At 38.8% G+C, this 17,886-nt stretch overlaps 1 protein-coding gene across 3 annotated transcripts in view; it reads right to left on the bottom strand.

Annotated features, from left to right (window-relative positions):
- The window catches only part of GAREM1 (GRB2 associated regulator of MAPK1 subtype 1), a 202,301-nt gene that overhangs the window by 91,664 nt on the left and 92,751 nt on the right, over positions 1–17,886 (bottom strand). The gene's annotated exons all lie outside the window — the stretch shown is intronic.

Below are 17,886 nucleotides of genomic sequence, written 5' to 3'. Positions count from 1 at the left end.
ACGATCATTCACACTAATCTCCCCTGTCTGCTTTCTAAACTCTTACATACAAGCTGTTTAACTGTGATTCCACAGAGTCAAAATGCCACGAGGTAAAAGAGTGAAATTATTCCAGTTTTACTGGGCTTTCTGAGTTTTCCCATCACAAAGACAATTAAAATTAGTGTAATTTTGGTGTACTTTTCTTTGATTCTTGGAACAGATTCTTCTATTTATCCCTTTCCTACTTGATGGCTGGATAGTTCAATCATTTATTCCTCTGCCCACTTACACTTGTTTCAATTCCTAAAATATATAATAATAATAACACCAATAAAGAAGACTGCTATTGTCCTTATTACCACTAGATACTGAGATTTTATTAGATGTCAGGTACTGTATATGTGCCTTATAGATGTCTTTCAATCTTTACTATGGTATTTGGTATTATCATACCCATTTTATAAGAAACTGAGACCACAGAGCTAGCAAAGGGCACAACCAGGATTTGAACCCAGGTTTATCTGACAATGCCTAAAATCTCCAGTAAGGTGTGAAAATTACCCTCTATGTACCCCTTGCATACATGATGATCCAGTTTTGCCTATTCCCCATGTATTAGTGGCTTCATTGTATCTATAATTTTATTTTTTAAAGGATTTTACTTATTTATTCATGAGAGACACAAAGAGAGGTAGAGACATAGGCAGAGGGAGAAGCAGGCTCCCTGCAGGGAGCCCAATGTGGGACTTGATCCCAGGACCCCAGGATCACAACCTGAGCCAAAGGGAGATGCTCAACCACTGGAGCCACCCAGGGCCCCTGTTATCTATAATTTTAAAATGATAACCTTAATGAGTTTTTGGTCCTGTGTGGCCCCTCCCTGCCTTTGTAGTTGATTCCTGTGCCACTCTACTCCTTCCTTTTTGACTCTAAGGACTCTGACCTCCTTTGGATGCCTTTCATACAAAGGGCGTGTTCTTGCTTAAGTCCTTGCACACTCTGTTCCTTGCGTTGGCAATACTTTCTAACTCATCCTTGACCTATCAGCTTACAAGTCATTTCCTGAACTCAACCTAAATTAGCTCTTCCTTTTCAGCTCTCAAGACATCTTGAACTTTTCATTCATAGGCTTTATCTCCATGTGTAATGATTAGCATCTTTCCCTCCCGGGACTGCGAACACCCCCATGACAGAGACTGACTTTATCCTGTCCAACTTGCATCTCCAACAGCTAGCACAGTGTCAGGCATGTAACCTAAACAGATATCCAGAAAAGGCCACTGTAGACTGGGAAAAAGGAAGGCCTCCGATTGTTTTGTTAGCTTCACCTAGTATTCTAAGGCATGTCTGAGTTAACGTAACCTACATGGGAGCTGTCATCCTTTACAAAACTCTTTTATCCAAAATATAAAGAGAGAGACAGAGAATTTCATCTAAGCCACGAGTCACAAACATTTCTTTATCCTAAATAGAGCTATCCCTAGAACATTACAATTTTAAATAATTTTAATAACAAGTAAGCATTACTACAAATAAATTATTTTAAGGAATACAGCAGGACACATGTATCTAAATTAGTTGTCTTTGAAATGCATCATTCTGGGGACGGTGCAATGACTGCCATGACACTATTATTGTTCTAGACATTTCTAAAGCTTCTCTTTGGTAACTGCCTTTAAAATCAATTTGCTAAATAAACACGAAAACCTGCCTCCTCACTTCATGGTGATAAGTCACTATTCCTTAGTTGGCACTGTCTGCTCCCTCCTTCCATTCACAGGTGACACATTCAGCTTAGCCCCCACCACTAAGCTTGAGGGATTCTCATCCCCTGATGCATGGGCCTTTGGCCAGAAGCATTAAGATTTACAGCAGAATCGGCAGGTTCAGTCAGCCCATGGAGGCATGGGACAGAGGAGACCCTTTCAGAGACAGCACCAGACTTGTGTGGTTCCCCATACTGGCATCCTCATTAACACAGGTGAGACAGGCAAACTGCCATGTTGTGACCAGCCAGGAAATGAGACCCGCCTGCAGAGGGCATTGCTCATTACGGGAAGTCAAGTGAGGTCTTGGTGAGATTTCAGTACTCTTTGCTTGGCGGGGGTCCTTTCACACCTCAGAGTCCCCATAAACTTTCTCCCAAAGTGGTGTAAGCATAGCTTTTCATTCCTCTGCTGCACAATGCTGATTTTCTTTCCTATGAAAACCACTGCACTCAGTATGGAGTTCAGAATTAAAAATAACTAGGGCTGGGGGCAGGAAGGAATGAATAGGGAAAGCATAGAGGATTCTTAGGGCACTGAAACTACTCTGTATGATTTATAATGATGGATATATGTCATTATAAAGTTGTCTAAACCCAAGAAATGTACAAACTGCTATAGACTGAATGTTTATTCCCCCAAAATCCCTATGTTGAGTTTTTTTTTAATAAAGATTTTATTTATTTGAGAGAGTGAATCTGACGCACACTCCAAGCTTAGCTTAAAGCTGGATGCAGAGCTTGATCCCATGACCACAAAATCATGACCTGAGCTGAAACCAAAAGTCAGATGCTTAACTGACTGAACCACCCAGGTGCGCCCCTATGTTAAGGCTGAATCTCCAATATGATGGTATTTGGAGAGATTCCTGGGTGGCTCAGTGGTTGAGTGTTTGCCTTTGGCTCAGGTTGTGATCCTGGGGTACTAGGAACAAGTGCTGCATCGGGCTCCCCACAGGGAGCCTTCTTCTCCCTCTGCCCATGTCTCTGCCTCTCTCTGTCTCTCATGAATAAATAAATAAAATCTTTTTTAAAAAATGGTGGTATTAGGATGTAGAAGCTTTGGGAAGTGATTAAGTCATAATCCCTCGTGAATGGGATTAATGCCCATAGAAAAAAGACCACAGAGAGCTCCCTTACCCTTTTAGACATTTGAGGACACGGGTCAACGCCTTCATCTTCGACTTCCCACCCTCCAGAACTGTGAGCAATACATTTCTGTTGTTTATAAGCCATTCAGTCTATGGTATTCTGTTATAATAACCAGAATCAACTAATAGAAAAACCAAAAGAATGCCAGATTGTATGGACTTATGGACTCCAGGTCATACTGATGCATCACTGTAGGTTTATCATAAGGACCACTCTGGTGGGGGATGTGGATAGTTGGGGAAGCTATGCATGTGCTGGGGCAGCAAGTATATGGGAAATTTCTATATGTCCCTCTCAATTTCGCAATCCTAAAAAAGTTCTAAAAAATAAAGAAAACGCTGTGTCGAATGTCTTTCTTAAGAGAACAAAGAATTAACTAATAAAAGAGGACAGGGCAGTTTTCTAGGATGTCATGTAATACACAACTTTCAAATTCCCTTGTGAGGAATGTTCATTTACTCCATTCCCTGTGGCCACAGTCATTTCTGGGTGGTGAAAACAACAGGCCACTGGAAGGTCAGGGTCAAAGGAAGTAGTAGCAACCTCAGGCCAGAATTAAACAATGTATCTATCAGAAGCAGGTCTGGCTACACAATTTGCAAGGCACAGTGCAAAAGGACAACGTGGGGCCCCTAGTCCCTAAAATTACTGAGAATTTCGAAACAGGGAGGGCAGCACATTAAACCAAATGTGGGGCTTCTGTGACTGTACAGGATGCAAGCCCATGAAGCCAGACCTGAGAAGAAGCAGATAAGCGTCCCCAAACTCCCCCTGGTGCATTCAGTTATCATTCTTCCTACTGAGACACATATATGCCTCAAAACCATATGTGGGAGGCTTTGCAAAAACAATAAAATGAACAAAAAGCCCTTCGCCTTCTGCTTTAATTTTTTAAGCAAAGTTAAGATGTGCCCGTAATTTTAATAGTCAGATGCTACTGAGTGTCGTATAACGGAAAATGAAAAACAGAAGCTCCTGCCCCATATCTCCCAACTGGATTCTTCCTCCCCACCAGAGCTGTACATTTTTAACTGAGCTGTTTCTTTTGACATTTGCCTCTAAATATTTATCACTTATTGATTATGTAGGGGGCTTATTATCCCACCTCTACTTACACCATACTCTCTCCCCAATCCTCTTCATTTGGTTCTGTGTCAATTTGGGGATTATAATCAATATTCAATGTTTATATGATTCAGTTCACAGTGGAGCCAATATGATTACATCTTTTCCCATGCCACATTTCATATTTTTCCCCCAGAGGGATAACTTCATTTCTACAGTTGCTTTGCTTTTTAAGTGACTATCACTAATTCTTGTTGATCCAAAGTATAAAACTCTTGTTGATCCAAAGTATAAAAACTCTCTGTAGGGGCACCTGGTGGCTCAGTCAGTTAAGTGCCTGCTTTTGACTCAGGTCATGATCCCAACATACTGGGATGGCAACCTCCATTGGGCTCCCTGCTCATTGGGGAGCTTGCTTCTCCCTTTCCCTCTTCTCTCCCCACTACTCCTGCTCTCTCTCTCTCTAATAAATAAATAAAATCTTAAGAAAAAAAAATTTCTCTCTATATGGTCAAAAACACAAGGGAATCAATCAATTCTCTCTTCAAAAAAAAAAAAAAAAAAAAAAAAAAGAATGCTGGGGCACCTGGGTGGCTCAGTGGTTGAGTGTCTGCCTTCAGCTCAGGTCATGATCCTGGGTCCTGGGATCGAGTCCTGCATCAGGCTCCTGCTTCTCCCTCTGCCTGTGTCTCTGCCTCTCCCTCTGTGTCTCTCATGAATAAATAAATAAATTCTTAAAAAAAAAAATGCTGAAGACCATTTCCACCCTTTGCTTTTCTGGAACATCTAGAGTTCAAATGTTGAGCCTTCTGGAGACGTTCTCTAATTTCTTTTCTATACTACACTTCTCTCCTTTTTTTTTTTTTTTTAATTTTTATTTATTTATGATAGTCACAGAGAGAGAAAGAGAGAGAGGCAGAGACATAGGCAGAGGGAGAAGCAGGCTCCATGCACCGGAAGCCCGATGTGGGATTCGATCCCGGGTCTCCAGGATCGCGCCCTGGGCCAAAGGCAGGCGCCAAACCGCTGCGCCACCCAGGGATCCCTACACTTCTCTCCTTTAGGAAATTTTACTTTCTGGGAAAATTCTTCATATTTAGCTATCCAGTCATTCCACTACATTTCTTTATTTAGGGAATATTTTCACTTTATTTATTTTAAGTCAGCTCTATGCCCAACCTGGAGGCTGAACTCATGACCCTTAGATCAAAGTTGCATGCTCTACTGATGGAGCCAACCAGGTGCCCCTATTTGGGGGATACTTTTAATTTCCAAAAGAAGAATTTGCTTATTCTGCTTCTTAAAAGAAAAAAATATATATATCCTAGGGCACCTGGCTGGCTCAGCCAGTTAAGTGTCTGTCTTTGGGTCAGGTCACGATCTTGGGGTCCTAGGATCAAGCCCTGCTTTGGGATCCCTGCTCACAGCAGGGAGTCTGTTTCTCCCTCTCCCTCTGCCCCTCCCCCCAACTCATATGTATATACTCTCTCTCAAATAAATAAAATCTTTATATATATTTTAATATTTATATATTATATAATATTTATATATTATTAATATATTTAATTAATATATAATTAAGTATAGAGTATCTCAAAGAAATAAAATCTTTATATATATTTTAATATTTGTATTAAATATATATAATGTTTTTGCTTAATAAATACCCTCTACCTGCCCATCTCTTTCAGGCAGTTAAGGAGTTTTTCTTCTGATTTCTGGAAGGCATTTTTTACAAGATTCTTTTTTCTTGTGACTGTCATGTTAGTCTTCACAGGTCTGATGCTCCTGTTTGCCAGTTTTGATTTAAGAGGGAGCACTAAAACTCAAATGGGAAGTTTTGTGTGCAGGAAAGGGCTTTGCTGACTAGTGATCAGCTGAGGAGTCTACATTTTATTAAGGGACCTCCAAATGTTAATATCCACAGACCCTTTTTTGAGGATCATTCTTCAAAAAAAAAAAGCCCACAAACAAAACAACGCCACCCCCTGCCTGAAGGAATTATACTCAATAGCAAACTCCAAAGCCAAGTGGCAGAGGGGTATGGGAGTCACAGAGAGTGTTCTGACTTCCACAGATCTGTTTTCAGTACAGGTATGTATCTTTACTATGACTTTACTCCACTGAAGATGTGGTCAATTATGGGTGAAAATCCCATAATTTATTCTAGAGATTTATTAATGTCTTTCATTCTGTTACTTCCTCTCCTCTTCTGCTTGTTCCTAAGGGCCTATATGTGCTCCTTTATTTGTTTTCCTGTGCCTGGGAAGAGAGCAAATACTAAATATCCAGGCTGACTCTGCACCTTTAAACAAGCTCTTTATGTTTTTCATTTAATTTTTTAAGATTTTATTTATTTTATTTATTTATTTATTTATTCATTCATTCATTCATTCATTCATTCATGAGAGACACACAGAGAGAGGCAGAGACAGAGGGAGAAGCAGGCTCCCTGCAGGGAGCCCGTTGTGGGACTCAATCCCAGGACTTTGGATCACGCCCTGGGCTGAAGGCAGGAGCTAAACCGCTGAGCCACCCAGGCATCCCTTTAAACAGCCCTTTATAGAGAGTTCTCCCTTTGCTTCAGACTTTACTCTTTGTTTCAGAAATACTGTTATTATGCCAGCATTTCCAGGTAAGGGGAACTATATTTCTATTTAATAGTCTTTTAAAAATACTAAAGTGCTCACAGATGACAGGTTTCTGATTTTGTAAATCCAATTCCCTGATCCTGCCATACAGCCGTAAGGAAAAAGGACACAGCCCTCAGAGGTCTTCTTGAGCAGAAGAGGGTTTTTTTTTCCTCCCTGTTGTCACTACCACCACTTTCATTACCTCACACAGCAATGTGTTCATACACAGATGACCTACTTCAAGGATCACCTACAGTTAATTCCCAAATCTCAGACTGGCTCCTTACCTCCTGATCTCTCCATAACCACATACACCTGGCCTACTTCCTCATTTATTTTTCATTGACTCTGGCTATTTTTCATGTTAGAACCATCCAACCACGATGAGAGAGGCAAATCTGTATAAAAATCAATCAAAAGTATAATACTATTCCAAAATTAAATGGTTTCTGGATATTTGTTTTCCTTCAATAAAATTAAGAAAGAAGAATCAACTAAAATACTACCTCTGAACAATCAGATCTTGCTACTTTAATAGTATGATTAACCATAAATTCATTTGGGTGTATAGGCCCACTCTATTTTAAGTTCTGATTTTAGACAGAAAATTATTTTCACAAGTGTTTGAAAATTTGACTCTCTCCTACCTTCAACAAATGGGAAATGGAATCAAAAGACATTCTATGAAAGACTTTACATCTGTATTTTATAATTTGCAATACCTTGTTTAAGTCAACTCATTTAAAAAATTCATAAACAATTTTTATTTTCTAGTAGAATTTATAAAATGTACTATGTTTACCTCCTATAAAATCAACATCAAGAAGGTAAATCAATAGGTAGAAAATGGAATGAAATCTCTTCTTTGAATCCTTTCATTCGTCTTCTGAAGGCATATGTGCTAGGGTAATAATTAAGATGTTGTTGAGTACAGTACAAATATCTCCATTTTTAAGTGTGATCATCTATGTGCATTGCTTAATAATGACTACTTTCAAGCAATGGTACAAAAATAAAAGTTTATAAGCCATTTCTGCCACCCTCAACAGCTACTAAAAATGACCACAGTTAGTCTGGCAAGGGTAGGGGGAAAAGGCAGAGATAAAAAGATACAAGAATCATGCAAATCCTCAATATTTGGACTAAGTAGCTATAATCTTCAGTATCTCCCACACCAGATGTTGTGGCTCTAAGAATTCCTATTCCAGGACACAGTCTCTCATTCATTCATCTTGGCATCAGTATTCACTATTCACACTTTCTTTCCATTCTGGTACATTTACCCTTAGGGTACTCAAAAGATCTCTCTGGAACCTGTCACTTTCTAAGTTAAGACATTTTCATGCCCTTTACAAAAACCTTTTGAAGAATTTTAGTGGGTTAATGATCTAACATCCACTGTAATTTACTTTAAATTACCAATAATATTTGAAATTATAATATTTCTCCAGTTATAATAGAAATCTGTAATATGAATATATGCAGCTAATCAGTGATGGAAAAACTGGAATGTGTGATTTTCTCAGTTCTTCATAATCAGTTGTAAAGGCCAATTACAGAATAGAAAAATTACTGGGGAACATGAAACACTCAAATATAAAACAGCTGAAGGAGACTAATTTACATGGTTTGACCAAATGATGGCAAGCTAGTGTTTACTGGAATAAAACACACTGTGCAAGACATCAAAGGGATAACCTAACTATTTATACTTCTTCCAGTTTCAATTTCAAAAGAACAAAATTCAAGATATTTTAACTATCAAAACTAGACTGTATTCTAATGAGAAGAGATTTCTCAGCAGAGATTGCATTTTTAAAGCAGTAATATCCCACTAATTATACAGCTGCCTGTTTGTGTACCTCTTTAAAGCTATTAAATCTATATCTATATATCGAATCACTTTTATACTGACTAGCCAAAATTGACTGCTCTTCCAAAGAATCGTATGGCAAATGTGTCAAGTACATAATCAATCAATCAATCAATCAATTAATTTTGGGGGGGCAGGGCAGAGGGATAAGGAGAGAGAATCTTTTTTTTTTTTGTAAGATTTCATTTCTTTATTCTCGAAAGACACACAGAGAGAGGCAGAGACATAGGCAGAGGGAGAAGCAAGCTCCCTGTGGGGAACCTGATGTGGGACTCGATCCCAGAACCCCGGGATCACGTCCTGAGCTGAAAGTAGATGCTCAACCATTGAACTGTCCAGGTGCCTAGGAGAGAGAATCATAAGCAAACTCCTTGCTGAGTGCAGAGACTGAGGTGAGGCTTAATCGTAGGATCCTGAGATCATGACCTGAGCCCAAATCAAGAGCCTGACACTTAACCAACTGAACCACCCAGGGTCCCATATAATCATAATTTAAACACCTCTGGATCTGGATTCATATGTCAAATTTGCTTAAATTGTGGAGGCAAACTGGAATTATAGCTTGTTAGTATTCAGCTTTTTCAATAAAGTATATGAGGGGTTTGGTTTTGAATCAAAATTGATGGGCCTGTCTTAATAAAATAGAAATAATCCTGAAGGGATCCCTGGGTGGCGCAGCGGTTTGGCGCCTGCCTTTGGCCCAGGGCGCGATCCTGGAGACGCGGGATCGAATCCCACGTCAGGCTCCCGGTGCATGGAGCCTGCTTCTCCCTCTGCCTGTGTCTCTGCCTCTCTCTCTCTCTCTCTCTGTGACTATCATAAATAAATAAAATCTTTAAAAAAAAAAAAAAAAAAGAAATAATCCTGAAAAATTGGATATGCCACAATTTCCCTCATAATTATTACAAAAGTATACCTATGCTTCTTAGGGAAAAAAATATTTTCCTGTCTCTAGGAAAAACAATCTTACTTGAGGACACAATATGCCTTTAAAACACCAATTATTTTAAGGGTTTTTTTTATTTTTTTTATTTTTTTATTTTAAGGTTATTAAAAACAATTGCCTAGGGCAGCCTGGGTGGCTCAGTGGTTTAGCGCCGTCTTTAGCCCAGGACCTAATCCTGGAGAGGTGGGATCGAGACCCACATCGGGTTCCCTGCAATGGAGGCTGCTTCTCCCTCTGCCTGTGTCTCTGCTTCTCTCTCTCTCTCTCTCTATCTCATGAATAAATAAGTAAAATATTTTTAAAAAATTGCCTAGCCACTAACTTTAATTCATGGATCCATTCTGTGTTTTGGACATTACCTTCTTCACCATTGTTTCTTTATAAAATGAATATGGTGTCATATCTGTATAGTTAGCCATCTTGGTCAGAAGTATCAATAATCATCTATGTATTATTTGTGGCAGGTAAAAGTGAAATAAAGAATTTTTTTTTTTTTTTTAGAATATCCTTGATTTGGGATGCCTAGGTGGCTCAGCGGTTGAATGTCTGCCTTTGGCTCAGAGTGTGATCCTCGAGTCCCAGGATCGAGTCCTACGTCCGGCTCCCTGCATGGAGCCTGCTTCTCCCTCTGCCTATGTCTCTGCCTCTCTCTCACTCTCTGTGTCTCTCATGAATAAATAAATAAAATCTTTTAAAAAAAATAGAATTTCCTTGATTTAGTAAGATTTTCAATCTTTGGTGGGAGATCCCTTTTGATCCAGGCACTGAAAGCCTAGGTCTCAGTTTTCATTCTTAACAAATCAGGCTTCAATAAAAGATTTGAGAAAGTGTAAGAAAAAGCTTAAATGAGCTAACTCAATGCCCTAACCTCAGTCTAGGAATCCTGGAACATACCGAACTTTCTTTCTTTCTTTTTTTTTTTTTTTTTTTTTTAAAGATTTTATTTGAGAGAGAACAAACCATCAAGGGGAAGAGACAGAGGGAGAAGCAGACTCCCACTGGGCAAGGAGCCCCACGTAGGGCTCAATCTCAGGACCTTGAGATCATGACCTGGGCCCAAACAGACACTTAACCAAGCTGCCCAGGTGACCCCATCCTGAACTTCCAAAAGAGACAAAGTCTTATAGTTGGTAGATTTTCAGTCATCAATATGTAGAAGGGAGGGTTGTTTTGAAGAGGCTCAGGTATTCTTCCTGGAACTTTCTGAAATAACCAAAGGAGAAGCCTTTGCCAGATCTGACTTTAAGGTGTACTCTGGTCAAAGTTATCATTCTGGTATCATGAAAAGAGTAATATTTCAACATTTCACTTCCATAAACACTTACCCTATACCTTCCCTTCCCAACACAGACTGTGCAACACAGAAACAGTACATGTGACAGAAAAACAAAATCTAAAAGTATATTTACTGATTATTTTTAAAGTCCGGTATGCTACTATTACCAAACATTCTATCTCACGAATACATTAATGTTAGTAAAATACATTTATAAAATTGTCTAATTTAGCTCATGGGACTGATGTACAGAAAAGTATTTTATAAACATAAAGAAGGGACACCTGGGTGGCTCAGCGGTTGAGCATCTGCCTTTGGCTCAGGGCGTGGTCCTGGAGTTCCCAGATGGAGTCCCACATCGGGCTCCCTGCATGGAGCCTGCTTCTCCTCTGCCTGTGTCTCTGCCTTTCTCTCTGTGTCTCTCATGAATAAATAAAATCTTTTTTAAAAAAATAAAAAATAAACATAAAGGAAATACTAACAGCAGAAAAACATAAGAAAAGTACATGAGGAAAAGAGGATAATCAGATCAAAATTTTAAAATAAGAGAATATACCATGTGCCAGACACAGATAGAAGCACAAGAAAACATCAAGCCTTTTACATTCTTTTTTTTCATTCTTTTTAAAGTAAATTAAAAAGGAAACTGATTTCCAGAGCATGAACTTAATGAAATTACAGATTAGTGAATGATAAAGCAAAAACTCAAACCCAAAACTACTTCAAACCTGTGTCCTTAGTCATTTATAAGAATTTTTAAAAATAGGCAAAGGGCAGTGAGATGGAATTGTTTTTATGTCCCAACCTTCAGGAAGAATGTTGGTTCAAAACAGTAATTTCAAATATAAACAGAACCTTTATATATACAAAATTAATTTTATTTTTATTGGGAAACAATAAACATCATTTCAGTTGGCTTTAACTTTGATGTTCTACTACTCTGGCAACAATAGATATTTTAGTTTATTCAACTGGAAAAAAATACTAGCCATTCACATCATCATGAAATACTGTCATTCCACACCCATAGTTACACTAAAGCAACAGAAACTACCTTGAAGTATCCTGGTCACTGTACAAACATATCATGGAGATTTCTTATAAATCCAATAGTTAAGAGTTCAAATATCTTATGGAAAGTGGCACAAAAATCTTTTATAAGATCATGGTTTCAATTTTTAGTTCAAAAACTACAGACACTATACATAAATGTTATATAGGTAAATGTCGTTTGTATACTATGATGGGGAAATGGGAAGTAGAAATGAGGAGGCAAGGTTATCCAAAGCCTACCCAAATCTCATTTCAGGATGCCCCCTCTTCACACTCCAATTGCCTGTGCCACCAAGCCCCTCATCCAAAGGCCTTCTTCTCAACACTAATCCTGAGTATTTCAGGCTCATTTTGGAAGGAAAGCAACACCATTAAAATAATGCAAAAGAGGAGTGGATTTTTTTTCAATATGAGTTAAACTTATGGATATAATGCATATAATAAATAAAAGTTAAAAGACAAATTCCAATGTAAGGGAGGAGAGGATTTATGGAGGTGGCTGAAGATTTCCAGAACCCCTTCAAATAGTATTCCTTAGGGCAGCCCTGGTGGCTCAGTGGTTTAGCACCACCTTCAGCCTAGGGCCTGATCCTGCAGACCTGGAATCAAGTCCCACATCAGGCTCCCTGCATGGAGCCTGCTTTTCCCTCTGCCTGTGTCTCTGCCTCTCTCTCTCTCTCTCTCTCTGTATCTCTCATTAATAAATAAATTTTTAAAAAAACCGTATTCCTTAGATGTTGCTGAAAGTCTTTGTAAATCATATATGGTCCTCCAGATTAGACACCTATTCACCAATTCCGTTCCATCTACCCCTTTCCTTCTTCAAATTGTTGGCTCCAGTAGTTTCAAATGTACAACTTTATTTCATTGAAATAGACTGCTGTCTCTCCCTGTCTGTAACAATCCTCCTCTCCCCACCCTGTGACCCAGCAGGAATACCACCCTGTAGTACCACCAATTCTACTCTCGGTGAGTTAGGAGCCTTTTTTAGATAGTCGTGTAGCACCGTGTGTTTGCCCCTCTAGTGCTACTTATTACCTTACTCATAATAGTATTTTAGGCAGGCTTAGATTTCCTTGCACTTCAGTGACTAGCACAATGTTTGACATAAGAGTCCTCAACAAATACTGGCTGCATGGATGAACTTATAAATAAAGTTAGACAAGGGCTACTCAAATAGAAGACAAGAAAGAGAAACATCTTCAAATAGACTACAGTTTATATATTTATAGGAAGAGACTTGCATATAAAAGAGAAACATTCTTTTTCATGGAGATCCACCAATTAAAAACCTAAAGGGTTGGTAGCCCAGAAAGTTGTGACATTGAAGCTTTTAATCATCTTCCTGATCCATTTTTACAAGAAACTCTAACTAACACATCATAAATATGAGATAAACTTTGGTTAAAATTATTAACTAAAACTAAGTACCAGAGCCAACTGGCAGTTATGCAACAAAGAAGAGTGATGTAAATTATATTTTGCTTCCGGCTGGCTGGGAGGTCTACATACCAAAACTGGGTTGGCAGCTTTTAGTTGTTGAGAAAGTCCTACAAATATTCTGGAAAAACCAGTAGATGGAATTTAGGTCCTCAGTAATACAGCTTTTTACTGTCAACAGGTGAAATGCAAAGTTGAGAAACCAAGTAACATCATATTAGGGTCATGTGTTTCACCCTCAACACCCTGAATTTAAAAAAAAAAAAAACACACTGAATAGCTCTGTTTAAATTTTTTAAAAAGAAAAATGGAGAAGTTATCGACGTCATTTAGGCTACTTGGAAAGGACAAGGTGGGAATCTACTTAAACATCTTCATTTCCTCTAAGCCTTCCTTACTCATATGGCTATCTAGCAGTGCTAATTTTTTTTAATATTTTATTTATTTATTTGAGAGAGAGAGAATGGGAGAGAAGGAGCATGGGCAGGGGAAGGGGCAGAGGGAGTGGGAGAAGGAGACTCACTGCTGAAAGGGAACCTGATGTGAAAGTCAATCCCAGGACCCTGGGATCACTACCTGAGCAAAAAGGCAGATGCTGAACCAACTGAGCCACCCAAGCGCCCCTAGCAGTGCTAATGTTCTTAATTTATACATCTGCATTTCAGGTTTTCAAATGGATCCATGTCAAACAAAACCAATACCAAGAAAAAAAGCTGACACAGAATAAAAGCACTAAACACTTCATTTTCTTTTATAACGCACTAATGTAAATCCCTTCACTTTCTGCAAAGCAGAAAGAAGTCTCTATTTAAGTGAAACTGAGACAAACCATGAGAGACTCTTAAATCTGAGAAACAAACTGAGGGTTGCTGGAAGGGAGGTGGGTGGAGTAACCAGGTGATGAGCCTTAAGGAGGGCACATGATGTGATGAGCACTGGGTATGATATGTAACTGATGAATTACTCAACCCTACATCTGAAACTAATGTTATACTATATGTTATCCAATTGAATTTAAATTAAAAAAAATAAATGAAACTGATCAACTACTGTTTTCAAGTAGTATTTAAAAGATCCTACCATTGAATGAGTAGCAGAAACATCAGATGCTGGTTTCTGACTAGTAGAATCCTGCTTAGTAGATTTGCATATGCATAGAAAACAGCGGATACAGGTAAAAGCATGCTTTTTCTTACTATAACTTACTATACTATAACTTCAGAGGCAATCAACTGGTTGTCCAAGGCTAACTTGGACTGTAACTTTGAGCTTAAGACTTAGACATGCCTTTTTCTTCTCCTGACAATTTTATAATACCTAGCATTAACCCAAATTCCATTGATTTACAGAAAACATACTCCTCTTTCTTGTATTTCATCTAGTTTTAAGATCACCTCCCAGAAAAGACAAACATAGAAAGAACAATCTATCAATAAGGTCCTCATTGTCAAAGTCCAAATTTTGTTTTGTTTTATCAAGCATTTGCAAGCTGAGCACTCGTCTAGGTTTCAGGGATACAAGGATGATGTACAGGGTCCAGTCCCAAACCTGAGCAAGCCAGGGAGACAAACATGAAATGTAATAACTATATGAAGTAAAAGGCTACATGGCAGTAAGAAGAGTGAATTTACTTACAGAAGGGATGACTAATTGCTTGGGGAGCCAGATAACAATCTCCATGGAAAGCAACATTAGTTGGGGCTCAAGGATGCACAGCGAGGACATTCCTGTCAGTCACAAAGACTATGACATGTTTGAGGCATTCACTTCGATGCTCATCTATTCCAGGCAAATCACATATACTTACCTTTTTTTTTTAAGACTATTTTTTTTTAGAGCAGTGTGAAGTTCATAGCAAAATTGAGAAATACAGACAGTTCCCATATACCTCCTGCCCCCACACAAGCATAGCCTCTCCCATTATCAACATCTCCCACCAGAATGGGACATCCAATATAATTCAATGAACCTACAATGACCCATCATAATCAACCAAAGCCCATAGTTTACATTAAGGTTCACCCTTGGTGTTGTACACTCTATGAGTCTGGATAAATGAAGGATGACATGTATGTACCACTGTATGTATATATGTATGTACAGGGCAGTTTCATGCCTGTCATCCTCTTCCTATCACCACTGCTTGGCCCTCCACAAGAAAACACCGCTTAATAAATGTCTGCAGCCAGGGTCCCTGGGTGGCTCAGCTGAGTGACTGACTCTTGAGTTCAGTTCATGTCATGGTTTTGAGGTTGTGGGGCTGAGCCCCACATCAGGCTCTGAACTTGGCGTAGTGTCTGCTTGGGATTCTCCCTCCCTCCTTCCTCCCCTCCCCTGGGTCGTGCTCTTGTTCTCTCTAAATAAGTAAATAACATCTTTAAAAAAATAAATGTCTGTAGCCAATGAGGATCACTGATCAAAACGGAGCTATTTATTATTTCAAAGTTTGACCAAACTTCTATGAACCTCTGGATCTTCCTATCTGTCAGCAGTGTGTCACAGCTGGTCAAGTAATATTCATGGAATATCAGTCAAAAAAGCTACAGAGAGGTCTCAATATTTCTTCAGTTAGTAAAAATACCATTTTCCTTTTACACTCTGAGTCATTGTTCCCACTGCCTCACTAATAATGTCTAGATTACAGGAACTCTATTTTTTATATATTAAGATCATAAAGTCTCTCTAGATCCTGATACTAAGTACAGAGTGATTAAATTATTCATTTTAATGAATGGAAGTAGATCCATAAACACCCTTCACAGCCCAGCCCTAGTTACTTTCCTGCCCACTCCTGGCTACTCTTTCTCATTCTTGCACACACTCCTCTCTTCATTCCCTTCTCTTTCCTCCCTCTCTCCCACCTATGCACACACAATATGAATGTGGCTTTTCAAAAACAGGCTCTGCATTTTGATCAGGAATCTGAGAAACATGATTCCCCAGTAATAATAATTAATAGTGAAATTAAACAAACAAAAAGCATTGCTCAGCACTTTAATTTAAATATAGCTAACCAAGAAACATTGGCTTTGGGACTCAACATAAAATGTAGTAATTATCTTTACAGAAGGTGGACAAAGAGTCTGCATTTGATCTGAATGGTACACCTACACCACTGTTCCCAGTGAAGACAGAGCAGCACAAGCATCTGAATGTTATTTTATTGTATTGCCTTTCCAACAAATAAGCCTTAAGGAGTAGTATATTCCAGCAAAGCTTCAAGTTATCAGACATTCTGAGAATGAGTGAGAAAAAGGCATAACTAATTCCAATAGTCACATTGTAGAGCCCACATGCTTCTTTACAAGATGTAGCATGGCTTTCACATCATGAATTTGGACAATGAGCCAAATTACTTGAAGTACGCATATGTTGAGCATATATATGTATAATACATATATACGTTTTAAATATTTTTATACTTTAGAGAAAAGATAGTTAAAAATTGGCCTTGTAGAGAGTTTTTTTTAGGGCTTACAGATTTGAAACTCTTTCCTTCTACTTTCAGGCACTAACAAAGAGAAAGATACTCTGTTGACAATATTATTTGCTGCAGGCCACACACACACACACACACACACACACACACACAAACATACACATATACACCAAGCTAAATGTCATATATAAATAATAAATACATATATATATAAATAAATATATTTGAAGCCCACATAGTCTTTTAAAATCAGAATGGTTAAGCGTATGGTTGTGAATAAACAAAACTTTCAGTTGAAAACACACACACAAAAAAATGGGGATGGGGTGGGGGTTGGGTCAGGTACCATTCAAAATAAAGACTTCTTACTTAATATCTTCATGATTAACTAAACCACATCATGGGGCACCTTGTATGTTTTAAATACCAAGGACCTTTCTGGCTACTGTGTGGGTAGCAAATTTGAGTGGAACAACACTGGAGGCAGTTCAAAGGCCACTGTAAATCAAAAAGGAAGAGGGTCTGAATTAGGGCAGCAGGAATAGGTTTCTTCCAAAAGGACACAGTTGATATGCAGAGTAGATAGAATCAGTAGACTTTTAATCACAGGATGTGGGGGATGAAGTCGTGGGCAGACTACCAAATTTCTGGCTTGGGTGGTGATGCCACCAAACAGGATACAGGAAGAAGAGCAGGCTGAAAGGCGAGTTGACTGAGATGCTCCTAAGGACAAATGTCAGGGAGAGGCGTGGGCCAGGGATGGCACTCTGGGCAACATCAAGTACCAGGTGTAGTGGCACTGACAGTGAGAGCTTGGAGACGAGCCAACAGCAGGCGGTGATGTCCCACTGGCCTGGAGGTCCAGAATTCCAAGGAGCAAAACAAACAATTGTCTCGAATGTGGTAGAAAGGTCCAGCAAGGAAAACATCCAGTAAGTAGAAAGTAGGATGCGCTACAGATCTTAGTAAAAGCATTTCAGTAAAGTTATAAGAATAAAAGTCAGAGCACAGCGAGTCAGGAGGCAAAGGAGAGGTGAGGAGGGAGATGTTTGAGGAACTGTTAGACACAGACATAGGATTAAAGGCCGGCTTTAGGTTGGTTTGTTTTTTCAAATCAGTTGATATCTCATCACCTAGAGATGGCCAATGTTGACATCTTGGTGACCATCCTTTCATACGTTCCTTTATGCGTGTCTGTATGCGTATATATGTTGATGTAAAATACATATATAAGTACATACATACATACACATATACGCACA

The sequence above is a fragment of the Canis lupus genome, chromosome 7 (genome assembly GCF_003254725.2).
Source record: "Canis lupus dingo isolate Sandy chromosome 7, ASM325472v2, whole genome shotgun sequence".
Taxonomy (NCBI): domain Eukaryota; kingdom Metazoa; phylum Chordata; class Mammalia; order Carnivora; family Canidae; genus Canis; species Canis lupus.
Note: the sequence above shows the minus strand (reverse complement) of the source record. Positions and strands in the feature narration are given on the sequence as shown.